The sequence below is a fragment of the Neofelis nebulosa genome, chromosome 15 (assembly GCF_028018385.1).
Source record: "Neofelis nebulosa isolate mNeoNeb1 chromosome 15, mNeoNeb1.pri, whole genome shotgun sequence".
Lineage (NCBI taxonomy): Eukaryota > Metazoa > Chordata > Mammalia > Carnivora > Felidae > Neofelis > Neofelis nebulosa.
Window position 1 is genome coordinate 39,231,171 of NC_080796.1, and position 13,590 is coordinate 39,244,760.

Below are 13,590 nucleotides of genomic sequence, written 5' to 3' on the forward strand. Positions count from 1 at the left end.
CAGTAGTGGAGCAGCTCCTTAAGAACCAGAAGGATAGGAAAAGGCCCCCAAGCTACTCAGCTTGTTTCCACACCCCCATTAGGGTTCTACCCAGAGCCATCCCTGGCACCAGAACAAGCTAGTCTCTGGATGCCTCTCCCCTGGTTAGAGCTGGTGAATCAATGGCAGGACTCCCTTCTCGGAGTAAGCCCACCTATTGAGTTAAGACCCACTCAAGAACACTGCCCAAAGACCTGGTCCTTGGAGAGTAAGACCGATTTGGTCAATGACCAAATGAGGTCTAGCCAGGAGGAGCTATGGAGATGGTGATAAGAGAGAAAAGGGTGGGGGTGGTAATAAATGGAATTGCACATTGAGGAAAGTCCACCTGGAGGACCCTTTAGCTTGTCCTATAAAGCTCAAGAGCCTGGAATAACAAGAAGAGACAACCAGGACTCTGCTTCTTTACCTTGTGCTGTTCCTCTGAAGCAGCTTGGACAAGAGGCTGCCCTCTGCTGGTAGGCTTGCAGGGCCATCAGAGAAGAGCCAGCAGCTGCCCCTGGGACCTTCCTGGTCACATGCAGCCTGACTCTCATACTCTTCAGTGACCTCAAGGATTTCTCTTTCCTTGCTTATGTCTGCTCAGGATTTCTAGAGTTAGGATCCCTGTCAGATTAGTGGTAAGAGCATTCCCTTGCCTCTCTGTACCTCAGATTCCTCATCTCTAAAATAGAGGGAATAAAACTACTCACCTCAAAGTGTTGTTGAAAGGTTAAATGGAAATCTAATTTGTTTAGACATTACATTAACATGCAATTAGTTTCTAACAGAAACTGGCTCATCGTAAGCGCTGAGTAACCATTGTCAGCATTTGTTGTCTTATTCCAATGGGTTCTTTCCAGAAGTTGGAGATCCCAGATTATTTAGAGACAGCCCATGGTGGAGAAGGTGAGAATGGATGGGAAGGAGGTTGGGTGGGAAGCGATGCAAGCTGCAGCAAGGGACAGTGACTGAGGAAACTCTGGCAATGGATCAGAGGTTGACCAGTAAGATGGAATGGAGCATCCAAGAGAATAAAAGTAACTAGGACCAGGAAGAAACTTGGCCGGGGCCGATATGGGTTAGAATACATATGTGGCTGTTCTACTAGAGGCCAAATAATGATGTCTCTAAAAAAGTATATTTCTTACATAAAAATCAGGGTAGATAATTCAGGACTGAGAGGGGTGGTTCTGTGGTGTTTGGAGATCCAGGTTTCTCTCTTATTGGAGAGGAAGGTTTCTTCTATCTTGTGACACGTGACTCTACCTCCTCCTCTAGGATGAGTGCTTCAGTCCCTGCCACAACTTCTACCTTCCAGCCAGTGGAAAGGGAAGAAGAGGTGATGGTGGGCACATCCATTTCCTAAAAGAGTGATCTAGAAGAACTACATGTCACTTCTGCTTACATCGCATTAGTCAAGACTCAGTCATGTGTACATACTGAAATGCAAGAGGCTAGAAATCTGGGCTTTTGCCAAGTAGTCCTGTGCCCAGCTAAATTTTGTGATTTTTTTCTTAAAGAAAGGAAGGGAAAATGGCTACTGGGGAGTGACCAGTACTGTTGGCTACCGGACTTGTGCATATTTTGGGATTCTGATAGAATTTTTATTCCTAATGATTTCTGAAAACACCGGCAAACTTATGCCATATTCAAAAGGCCAACCTGTACATGGAGTTCAAAACTGGAAGCTTCCTACAGTGACCCTCACTACCACCTGAGTACCAAAGCCACTTCTTTTACCACTGTCGATGGAAAAAGACTTGAATTGTCCAATTCCTTTCCCAGAAAATGTTTAGAAGATGAAGTCAAATGAGTATTAAATAAACTCTTCCTCTTGAGTGATTCCATCCATTGCCACCGAGATTTATTAAGCAGCTTACCTTTTTCTGGGAAAGGATTATTAAAGGACAGAACATGCCAAGCTTTTTAAGTTTGACAAAAATACTCACTTAGATTATTATTAGATTGTGAGATAGGCTCGGAAGGTGATGAAGGAGCTTTTTGGAATAGAGCCAAATGCTAATGCTGATTTCAACAGCTGAGCAAGATCTGTGCAAGCACTCCAAGATCACTCCCATGTTCTCTGTCCTGCTGTTAAATGTCTAAGACACAGCTTTGCATACGTTCACATGTTTTTATTTGCCCCAAGGCCTTTCTGGAGGGAACTGGGATACAAATAAACCACAGGATGCATACCTTCCCAACTAGAAAGTGGGAATGATCCAGCTCCTTTGTTTCTCTCCATTACTCTCCTGATAGGGATGCATCATTTTTAAACAAACATCAAAAGTATGCTATGAAAAGGGATCAGTGTTAGCATCAGGGGGCTTTTTTTGTTGTCTTGCAATTGCCCGGCTATGAAAACTGAGAAAGGAGATAAAAGAGAAGACAAGAGAGGAGAGAGAGGCCGTTAACCTTTTGATCTGTTTTCCTACCATAGACTATTTTGACAGACTAGTGAAGCCAGTGGACCCCCTTCTCCATGATCGTGTTTTCAAATACATAAAATAAATGCATAGCATTACTCAGGAAAGCAATTATGTTGTGATAGAGTTCTACTCAGGGAAGTCTAATTTGGAGGTCTGTGGACCCACTGGAAGGACTCTCTTGGTTTCCTCCCATGCCTAGATTGTCAACTTTCTTTAAATCAAGCCCAAGTCTCAACTATTCAGGCTGCCTTAGCTGAGCATTTAAACGCACCCCTTCACATGAAGTCACTACAAAATAGGTCCACACTCTTTCCCAGACATATAGTCACTTGTGTCCTGTGGACACGTACCTGGCATTTGAAGGCTGTTGCCATAAAGCTCAAAGCACAGGTGTCTTTACTACAGGTCAGCTTGGCCCCATAGGAACAGATCGCTAGGGGCTCTGCCCAGATGCCCCTTCCTGTCTTATAGCACTGAGCAGAGATTCAATATTGGGATCCATTCCCCAAAAGTAAAAACTTCATGATAAATATATGAGTTGTACTCTTGATAACATATTCAGTGAGCAGGGCTATTTTCATAATACCAGAAGCTTCTGGTCTTTGAAAGAACTCTTTGGGGAAAGAGAGGCAGAGGAGAGATAGACTGATAGGGAAGGATGGGAGGGGGTCAACCTCTCACCCCTCGGTTAATTCTACCTCAACAATGGATCTAGACTAGGGGAACTACAAAGGCCAGATACACCTCAACTTTGGTCTTTGGGTGCTTCCTCACACAGACAAACTTAGAATAGGGTAGATGATACTGGCTAGGGCCCTGAGACTGCTATCAGTCCAGAATCTCAGAAGCCTTATTGATAACTACAGTGGTACCTTGTCATGTGTCCTCAGGAATCCCCAGGAGACAATCCTTTCTTAGGTTGCCTTCGCTGGGACCCTACATCTGAGGGGAGCTATTTTAATGGCTCAAAAGGAGACTCAGCTGATAAAAATCTTAGGAACCCAGGCCCTTCTCTACCCATCATCAGGGACTCTGGTGGGGGAAGAGCCATCTACAAATTCCACCCTGAGATACAAGATTCCCTCTGAATTACCACTTAGAATAGGGTTATTTTAATTATTTCCACTGTGGATGAACCAAAAGAATCCTTCATCTATTTAAACCCCGTATGAGACCCCCACCATTGGACTGCACTTAGCGTATGTCTGGTTACTGCTCACAAAGTGCTTGGGCCACTTAGGGAGAATCTGCTGTTTCCCTACCTCTAGGAACACTTGAACCCCTGTCCCACAAAAGAGAGAGAACTCATCCCAGGAGTGCAATGTTTTTTTTTGTTTTTTTGTTTTTTTTTTTTAATTTTTTTTTTCAACGTTTTTTATTTATTTTTGGGACAGAGAGACAGAGCATGAACGGGGGAGGGTCAGAGAGAGAGGGAGACACAGAATCGGAAGCAGGCTCCAGGCTCCGAGCCATCAGCCCAGAGCCTGACGCGGGGCTCGAACTCACGGACCGCGAGATCGTGACCTGGCTGAAGTCGGACGCTTAACCGACTGCGCCACCCAGGCGCCCCAGGAGTGCAATGTTTTTTGGAATTTCTCATGTTGTGGATTTCATGCTTTCCTAGAACTATACACTACTAAAAAAGTCAATTTTACTATATGTACAGTTAAACAATATTTATTATTATTTACTATTGCCCTAAGTTACCATAAGACAAAATTAGAGCTAAGTGTTAATAGTGATTTGTTTCCAGGTGGTGGGATTGGTGGTGAATTTTAGTTTCTTCTTTAGGCTTGCCTATATTTTCAAAATTGTCTTCAATAAGCTGGTATTGCTATTGTAATCAGAAGAAAAAAAGAAAACATACCTTGTGAGCAACTACTGCATTGAAGCCAGAGGCAGTTACTGAATCTTAACCACTTCAAGGCAAAGACAAAGGGAAAGATGTTTGTGTTTGTTAAAACAAGGGGTCTTTCACAACTGAGGTGACATGGACGCAATTCACTGAAAGATACAAATTATAAAAATAGATAAAAGAGGGGCGCCTGGGTGGCTCAGTTTGTTAAGCATCCAACTCTTGATTTGGGCTCAGGTCATGAACTCACAGTGGATTCAAGCCCCTGTGTAGGGCTCTGTGCTGACAGTGTGGAGCCTGCTTGGGATTCTCTCTCTCCCTTTCTCACTCTCTCTCTCTTTCTGCCCCTCCCCCGATCTCTCTCTCTCTCTCTCTCTCTCTCTCAAAATAAATAAATAAACATTTTAAAGTAAATACAAGAAGGAATAGAAAAATCTTAGTAGTCTTATCTCTTTTGAAGAATTCAAATTCATAACTTAAAATCTTTCAAAAAACAGCAACAGCAAAAGAAACCTCTAGGCCCAGACAGCTTCTTTAGTAAATTCTGTAAAACACTTAAGGAAGAAATAATGCCAACATTACCAAAGCTCTTTCAAAAACTAAATGAGGGGCAGATACTGCCCAACTGATATTATAAAACTACTTTATAACTAAAACCAAAATTAGACAAAGACAAGGACATTACAAGAAAAGAAAACTGTAGACCAATATCTCTCATAAACAAAGATACAAAAATTTTTAATACAATATTGGCAAATGGGATCCACAAAGCATAGAAAAGGAAAAGAAATAGACTTCCTTTTCAGGACTATTCTAGCTATTCTAGGTCCTTGGCATTTTCATATAAAGTTTTGAATCACCTTGTCTAGCTCTACAAAAAAGAAAAAAAAAGCTTGTTAATCTTAGAATGTAGTTAAGAAAGTGAATAGACAAACCATGAATTTGCAGAAATATTTGATATAAATGCACGTGCATGCACGCATGCACACATACTCTGGTAGACATACAATGGGTCTCCCAAAGATGTCTATATCTTACCCCCTGGTATCTGTGACTTCATTACTTTAAATGGGAGAAGGGAATTTGCAGAAACGACTAAATTAAGAGTCTTGAGTGCCTGGGTGGCTCAGTCAGTTAAGCGTCCGATTTGGTTTTGGCTCAGGTCATGATCTTGAGGTTTCATGAGTTCAAGACCCACATTGGGCTCTGCGCTGACAGTGTGGAGCCTGCTCGGGATTTTCTCTCTCTCCCTCTTTCTGCGCACCCCCCCCAACTCACGTTGTCTCTGTCTCACTCAAATAAATACACTTAAAAAAAAGAATCTTGAAATGGGGAGGTTACCTTGGATAATTCAAGTGGGTTCCATGTAGTCACAATGGTCCTCATAAGAGGGAGGGACAAGGGTGAGAGTCACAGAGAGGAGATGTGAGGACAGAGGCAGAGGATGGAGTGAAGCATTGCCAACACGAAGGAAGTCACTCTGCAGGTAGTCTCTAGAAGCTGAAACAGGAATGGAAAGGGACTCTCTCCTAGCTTCTGGAGGAAGAATGGCCCTGCCAACATTTTTATTTCAGCACAGTGAAACCCATTTGGATTTCTGACCTCCATAACTGTAATATAATAAATTTGTATTGTTTTAAGCCACTAAGCTTTTTGGTAATTTGTTACAGCAGCAGTAGGAAACTAATACTACAGTCACACACACAAAAACTTATACTCCTATATCAGCAAAGGATTATTATTTTAACAGCATGATTGAGATATAATTCACATACCACATAGTATATTTGCAGATATGTAAAACTACCACCACAAGCAATTTTAAAACATTTTTATCACCTCAACAAAACAAAACAAAACAAAACAAAACCCTGTACTCTTTAGCTATCACTCCCTGTCCTCTAAACCACCGAGCCCTAAGCAAACAAGATTTCACTATTCTGGATTATTTAATACAAATATATGCATGCAACATATGATCATATAATACATAATATATGCCTAGCTTCTTTCACTTAGTATAGCGTTTTCAAATTTCATCTATGTTGTACTTCTCTCCCTTTTATGGCTAAATAATGTTCCATTGTATGGATATACCACCTTCTGTTTATCTATTTGTCAGTCAATGAACATTTGGGTTGTTTCAATCTTTTAGCTATTATGAGTAAAGGTATAAACATTTGTGTACAAGTTTTTATGTTAGCATATGTCATCATTGCTCTTGGATAGGATTCTTATGTTACTGCCAGACTACTTTCCAAAGTGTTGCACCATTTGACTTTCCCACCAGCAATATAGGAGTGTTCCAATTTATCTACATCTTCAACAACCCTTGTTATTACATAACTTTCTGGTTGATTCATGCCATCCCAGAGGGTATAAACTAGTATCTCATTGTGGTTTTGATTTATATTTCCTGATGTCCAGCAACTTTTCATGTACTTATGGGCCATTAGTTTATTTTCCTCGGAGAAATGTTCATTCAGATCCTTTGCCCATTTTTAAATTGAATCATTTGTTGTAACCTGAGTTGTAAGAATTCTTACCTTCTAGATACAATTCCCTTTCAGATCTATGATTTGCAAGTATTTTTTCCTGTTCTATGGGTTGTCTTTTTACTTTCTCAATGGTGTCATTTGAATTAGGAAGTTTTTCATTTTGATGGAGTCCAAATTATCTAATTTTTGTTTTGTTACGGATGGTTTTGGTATCATACATAAGACTCCTTTGCCAAGTCCAAGGTTATGAATGCTATTCTATTTTTTTTTTCCAAAAGTTTTATACTCTTAGGTCTTACCTATGGATCACTGATCCATTTTGAGTGAATTTTTGTATATGTTGTGAAGTAAGAATCCAACTTCCTTCTTTTGCACGTACCTATTCACATTTCAGCTCTTTGCTGAAAAGCCTATTATGTCCTTATTAAATGGTGTTGGCACCTTTGTCAAAAATTAGTTGACCATAGACAGATGGTTTTTGTTTCCGGACTCTCAATTGTATTCTGTTGATTATGTCTTTCCTGTGCCAGTACAACAATGTTTACTGTTGCTTTTTGGTAAGTTTTTAAATTGAAAATCTGAGTACTAGTTTGTCTTTTTTTTTTTTTTTCAAAATTGTCTTGACTATTCTAGGTCCACTGAAAATTCATATGAATTTTTGAATCAGCTTATCAATTTCTTTTTTTTTTTTTTTAATTTTTTTTTCAACGTTTTTTATTTATTTTTGGGACAGAGAGAGACAGAGCATGAACAGGGGAGGGGCAGAGAGAGAGGGAGACACAGAATCGGAAACAGGCTCCAGGCTCCGAGCCATCAGCCCAGAGCCTGACGCGGGGCTCGAACTCACGGACCGCGAGATCATGACCTGGCTGAAGTCGGACGCTTAACCGACTGCGCCACCCAGGCGCCCCTCAGCTTATCAATTTCTATGAAAAACTAGTGGTTCAAATACCACAGACTGTCACTTTCATTTTTACTAGATATTTGTAGATTTTCTTCAATAAATATTTCTTTTTTTAATTCTCTTTTTTTTTTTTTTTAACTCTTATTTATTTTGAGAGAGAGAAGCGGTGCAAGAGCAGGAGAGGGGCAGAGACAGAGGGAGACATACAATCCAAAACAGGCTCTAGGCTCTGAGCTGTCAGCACAGAGCCCAACACAGGGCTCAAACCCACAAACTGTGAGATCCTGATCACAGCTGAAATCAGAGGCTTAACTTATTGGGCAACCCAGGCACCCCTTCAATAAATATTTCTTTATTTGTTATATGTCCTTATTCCCAGCGTCCGACTTTGGCTCATATCATTATCTCGTGGTTTATGAGTTCGAGCCTCACATCAGGCTCTGTGCTGACAGCTCAGAGCCTGGAGCCTGCTTTGGATCCTGTGTCTCCCTCTCTCTCTCCCCTCCCCTGCTCGTGCTCTGTCTGTCTGTCTCACTTTCTCTCTCAAAAATAAATAAACGTTTAAAAAATGTATATGTCCTTACTCCCATTTCCAGAGCCTTTAAGTATCGTGTTTTTTAAAAAATGCTTTTCACCAATTTCACTGGGGGGGTGGTTCTGCAGAGCTCCTCACACCATCATGCCAGAAACCAACCTCTCAAACATAAGATTTATATTAAAAACCCCAACAACTCAATATCAAAGAGACAGCCCCATGTGGATGCAGATATTATACAATCAGAAGTCTCATTCATCGCTGGTGGGGTATAAAATAGTACAAAAACTACTGGAAAATAGTTTGGCACTTTCTTATAAAACTCAGCATTCCACATACCCTATTACTCATCAGTTCTACTCCTAGATATTTAGCAAAGAGAATTTGGAGCTTATGTCCACACAAAGACTTGTATGAGAATGCTCATGGTGGCTTTATTCATAATAACCTGAAGACAACACAGATGTCCATCAATGAGAAAATGGATTAAAAAAACACTGATATATGCATTCAATGAAATACTGCTCAAGAATAGAAGGGAATGGGGCACCTGGGCGGCTCAGTCGGTTGAGCGTCCGACTTTGGCTCAGGTCATGAGCTCACAGTTTGTGAGTTCGAGCCCCATGTCGGGCTCTGTGCTGACAGCTCAGAGCCTGGAGCCTGCTTCGGATTCTGTGTCTCCCTCTCTCTCTGCTCTTCCCCTGCTCACATGCTGTCTCTCTCTCAAAAATAAATAAAGATTAAAAAAAAAAAGAATAGAAGGGAATAAACTATGGACACAAGCAGCAATGTGGCTGAATCTCGAAAACATCAGGCTGAGCCAAAGAAACCAGGCAGACAGAAATGTATATTCCTTTTATATGAAATTCTAGAAAAGTCAAAAAAAATTGATGAAAATTGGTGGAAAAAATTGGGACAACAGTTGCCTGGGGGTCAGGGTAGGGATGGAAATAGGATTGGCAAGGAAGGAGCATGGGAAAACTTTTTAGAGTGATGGAAGTGGCCTGTGTCTTGACCAAAGTATGGCTTATACCAGTGTGTGTCAAAATTCATAGAGCTTTTACTCTTAAAATCTGTGTATTTCACTAAATGTGAGTCAAGCCAATATTAGAAAATGAAGGAAAAACCAGACAAAGTGCATAATGCAAGGACAGAAGACAGCCTCGATCCTCTTAAAGGAAGAGACCAGGGGAGACAACCAACCGTGTCAGTGGGATAAATATATACAAACAGCATAAGAAAGACATGGACTTAGAAGGGGAAAAAAAGGACCAAGATAAGAAGAAATGTCTTATTTGTGGAGGAGTGTCAAGAATCTAATCAGATGTCTGAAGATTGGATAGGATATAGAGAACATAAAAGAACACTCTGCAAAACTTAATGAAAGTCAATGTGGGTGATTCTTCCTCATCTGAGAAATATGTTTAGCCAAACAACCCCATGCCTACTTACTTCAGTGACTATGGTTGTCCTGGGTCTGCCCTGTGGCCACTGCAGACGTACAGCATGGTGGTCATTTGTTGAAACTCAATCTCATGGGGCAGGGCCTGTCCCTGTGGGGCTGTGGCTAAAGCGGTCCTGGGAAAGCCCTCCTCTGTCTCAGCAGTTGTTCTCTCGGGACCTGGTGCCTTTTTTCGGGCACTTAGGATGAAACCTGTACTTCTGAGAGGACACTTAAGTAAGGGAGAGGAGGGAGAAGCTGGGGGTGAGAAGGACTGAAAGAGGTAGTGTGCAGTGGGCTACAAGACAATTCCTAATGGGTAGGGCAGTCAGTGGAGGAGACAGCATCCTTCTTTTGAAAGTTATCACATTTCTAGTGGCCAAAGAAATGGCCAAGCTGGTGTTTAGTTATTACTTGAAAGATTGTCCATAGAGAAGCCTTTAATTATAAAGCTCCCTGAAACTATTATCTTTGATTTTCAAAAAAGGCTGTGATTTTCCTATGATGAACAACCTACCTCCAAGAGATTAAGAGCAGGGGCTTTGGAGTTAGGCATTCAAATTACTGTGTGAACTTGGGTAGATAACCTGGCCCCTCAGAGTCTCTGTTATGTTTTCTGTAGGTGGAAATGTGTGGCTGAGCTGTCCTCCCCAAAAATTCCTGTGTTGGAGTCCTGACCCCTAGCACCTCAGAATGTGACTGGAGATAGGGTCTTTTAGGGGGTAATGAAGGTACAATGAGGTCATATGGGTGGGCCCTGATCCAATACGATCGGTGTCCTTATAAGAAAAGGAGACTAGGGCAAAGACAAGCAGAAAGTGAAGACCATGAGAAGGAGAAGGTGGCCATCTACAAGACCAGGAAAGAGGTCCCAGAAGAAACCCACCCTGCTAACACTGTGATCTTGGACTTCTAGCCTGTAGACCTGTAAGAAAATAAATTTCCATTGTTTAAGCCATCCCATCTGTGGTACTCTGTTATGGTAGACCTAAAACATTAATACAGGGATCATAATTCCTACTGAATTGAGATAATGTATAAGAAAGCATTAAGTACAGTGCCTGGGACTCAGTGGATGCCCAGTAAATGTCCTTCTGGACGTACGAACTGCCAAACAATGTGTAAAAGAGACCTTTGGCTTGTGCAATGGACAAAGGCTGGGGAGCACTGTGTGTGTGTGTGTGTGTGTGTGTGTGTGTGTGTATACATGTTTTGTATATTTTGCATGTTCACAGATGGAATAGATCAGTCATAGCCATGGAGCTCATGACGAAGCCTGGAGCAGAGTGTAAGCTCTCTGAAGGTAGGACCCCAGACTGGATAATCAGATTCTTATAGAGCTAAATAGGCCAGAGGGCCAATGCAGCCCTCTGCCTTTTTGGCTAAATAAAGTTTTATTGAAGCACAACTATGCTTATCTATTCATATGTTGTCAATGGCTGCTTCTATGCTATAAAAGTATAGGTGAGTAGTTGTGACAGAGACTAGATGGACCTCAAAGTCTAACAAACTTAGTCTCTGGCCCTCTATGAGAAACTTTACCAACTCTGCTATAGAACCCAAGGTAGTGTGGACTCAATAAATTCTTTTCTCCTTCCTTTTCCTCCTTCCTGGTATAAAAAGAGACCAAAAAGAAAAAAAAAGGAAGAAAAGAAAAGAAAAAAATGGAGATGGGAGGTACTGTATATTTATCTTGTCTAATGCCTCTTTATAGTTATGAGGAAACAGCAGTTCAAAATGGGGAAGTGTTGACATCCTGAAGGTCATACAGTTCTGCCTCAGTTTCCTCATCTGTAAAATAGAGATATGAAAATTAAAGGTGCTAATATGTGTAAAGCAATTCAATCAGTTCCTGGCACATAGTTTTCCTATGATTACTATTACTGTTAACTTCTGTTTTCCTATGAACAACCTGTAAAATTCTTATTTTTTTTAGTTTACATATACATAATCCATGTCCTTCCCTGCAGAGAGCATGAGAGATGGGGGCAAAGACGGATTTGAAGCTGGAAAGGCAGAGACAAGCAAAGGAAGGTGTCTGCTTGGCACCAAGCACTGCTGGATGGCTCCCCTTACTTTCCTGTCCCCCCACCTATCCCCCCCCCCCATCCCTTCCCCAGCCAGCGTGTGCTAACGGAATTCAGAAGGTAATACAATCACCAGGCTCTGAATTCCTAGAGGATCCTGGCTGGGGGCTACTAGTTGCTGGCAGGAGGCCGGGAGGCGGAGAGGGCTCAGATAAAGATCAAGTACCCACAGCCCTTCCATTTCACCCGGGGTGGGAGGGGGGAGGGCTGCCTCCCTAAGCCTGGCCTCAGCACAGGTTTGCAGATTTTCTCCAATTGGCTGCCTGGGGAGAAAGTGTTCAGCCTGGAGAGCCTCAGGAATGGGACTCTAATCAGACCCAGGTGTAGAGTAAATCTTGCAGCTTCCCATTGTTCTTGCTGCTTCCACCCCCACCTTGGTGGGGGCCAGCAGTGGCCTGATCGGGGAGGGCCTTTCCTATGGGGAGAAACCTGGTGGCCAGAGTCCCTTCACCCTCTCCACACGTCCTGCTCCACCACCTATGCTTAGAGACGCCCTGTCACCCTGCCAGGGAGCCAGGATCCAGACAAGGCTTTGATTGCTTTTTGCTTCCCCCAGGGTCAATGAAAGCAGAAGCAACAAATACAAGCTAGTCGGGACAGAGAGAAAAGGAGGGCAGAAAACACCCAGAGAGGAGGAGACGAGACCCCCTTCAGACCCCTCAGGCTGCGAGGAGACACGGCTCAGCCTAGAGCTCCCTCTCTGGGGGCAGAAACGTGAGGCACCCACAGGGCAGAAGAGGAGTAAGAAACTTATTAACAAGAGCACATTATTCGTAGCAGTGACTGAGGTATAAGGGGTGGTTACAACCCATTGTTGTTATACTGTATTTGACAGGAGAGCATGGTGTGGGGATATGTGAAAATTCCTTTTTGACTCTTTTCAGAACCAAATTCCTGGCAAAGCTTGAACAACTGTGGCAAAAACCTGCCCGGAGTGCTTCCTGCCTTCTCACTGAGATTCAGAATAAACACTTCCTGAAGCCTTGTCGTCACCACACAATGTGTAGGAGCTTCTATATACAGTGGATTCTCATTAGTCCCAGTAGTTATGTTCTATACAGTCACTGCAAACACTCACTGAGCTAGCAAATACCGAACCATTGTTTCACGGGGAATTGCAGGGTTAAGTTCCTGAGAGCCCCTGCTTACATTTTCATCAACCCATCAATACACAACCTCCTTTTATGTATGCGTGCTTGTGTTTCCTTAATAGATACTGCTGATCCATTAACATCAAATTCACGGCTGAGGGGCACTATAACTCACACCTGAACCAAACCTACCTTACACCTGTATTTTCTCTCAAGGCACATCACAGCACTCTTGTGCTTAGAACAGTAGACAGCACTTCAGCACTCTGCTTAGGCCCATTTTAAACGGCAAAATCAGGGGCGCCTGGGTGGCTCAGTCGGTTGAGCGGCCGAAGTCGGCTCAGGTCACGATCTCGCGGTCCGTGAGTTCGAGCCCCGCGTCAGGCTCTGTGCTGACAGCCTGGAGCCTGTTTCAGATTCTGTGTCTCCCTCTCTCTGACCCTCTCCCGTTCATGCTCTGTCTCTTCTGTCTCAAAAAATAAATAAACGTTAAAAAAAAATTTAAACAGCAAAATCATCAGTGAAAGAAAAAAACACAAAAATGCCAAAAATATGGCAATAAGTTGGTCACAAAAAGGACACTGGCTTACAGTATGAGAGCTGAAACGAGAAGGTGTTGTGCCTTGTTCGACTTCAGCTGGAAACGTGTGTCAGATGACTCAAATTTTCCACCTCTTTGTATGTGTTCCAGAATGATCCTGAGAGTCCTGCAAAGATTGATTTGGGGGT

The 13,590-nt window shown here is 42.4% G+C and overlaps 1 long non-coding RNA gene across 1 annotated transcript; it reads left to right on the forward strand.

Annotated features, from left to right (window-relative positions):
• Nucleotides 1-11,856: 11,856 nt before the first annotated feature.
• LOC131496196 (uncharacterized) lies at nt 11,857-13,123 on the forward strand. The gene is made up of 3 exons (XR_009254376.1): nt 11,857-11,932; nt 12,327-12,558; nt 12,655-13,123. It is a non-coding gene; the product is annotated as an uncharacterized LOC131496196 (long non-coding RNA).
• Nucleotides 13,124-13,590: the final 467 nt, after the last annotated feature.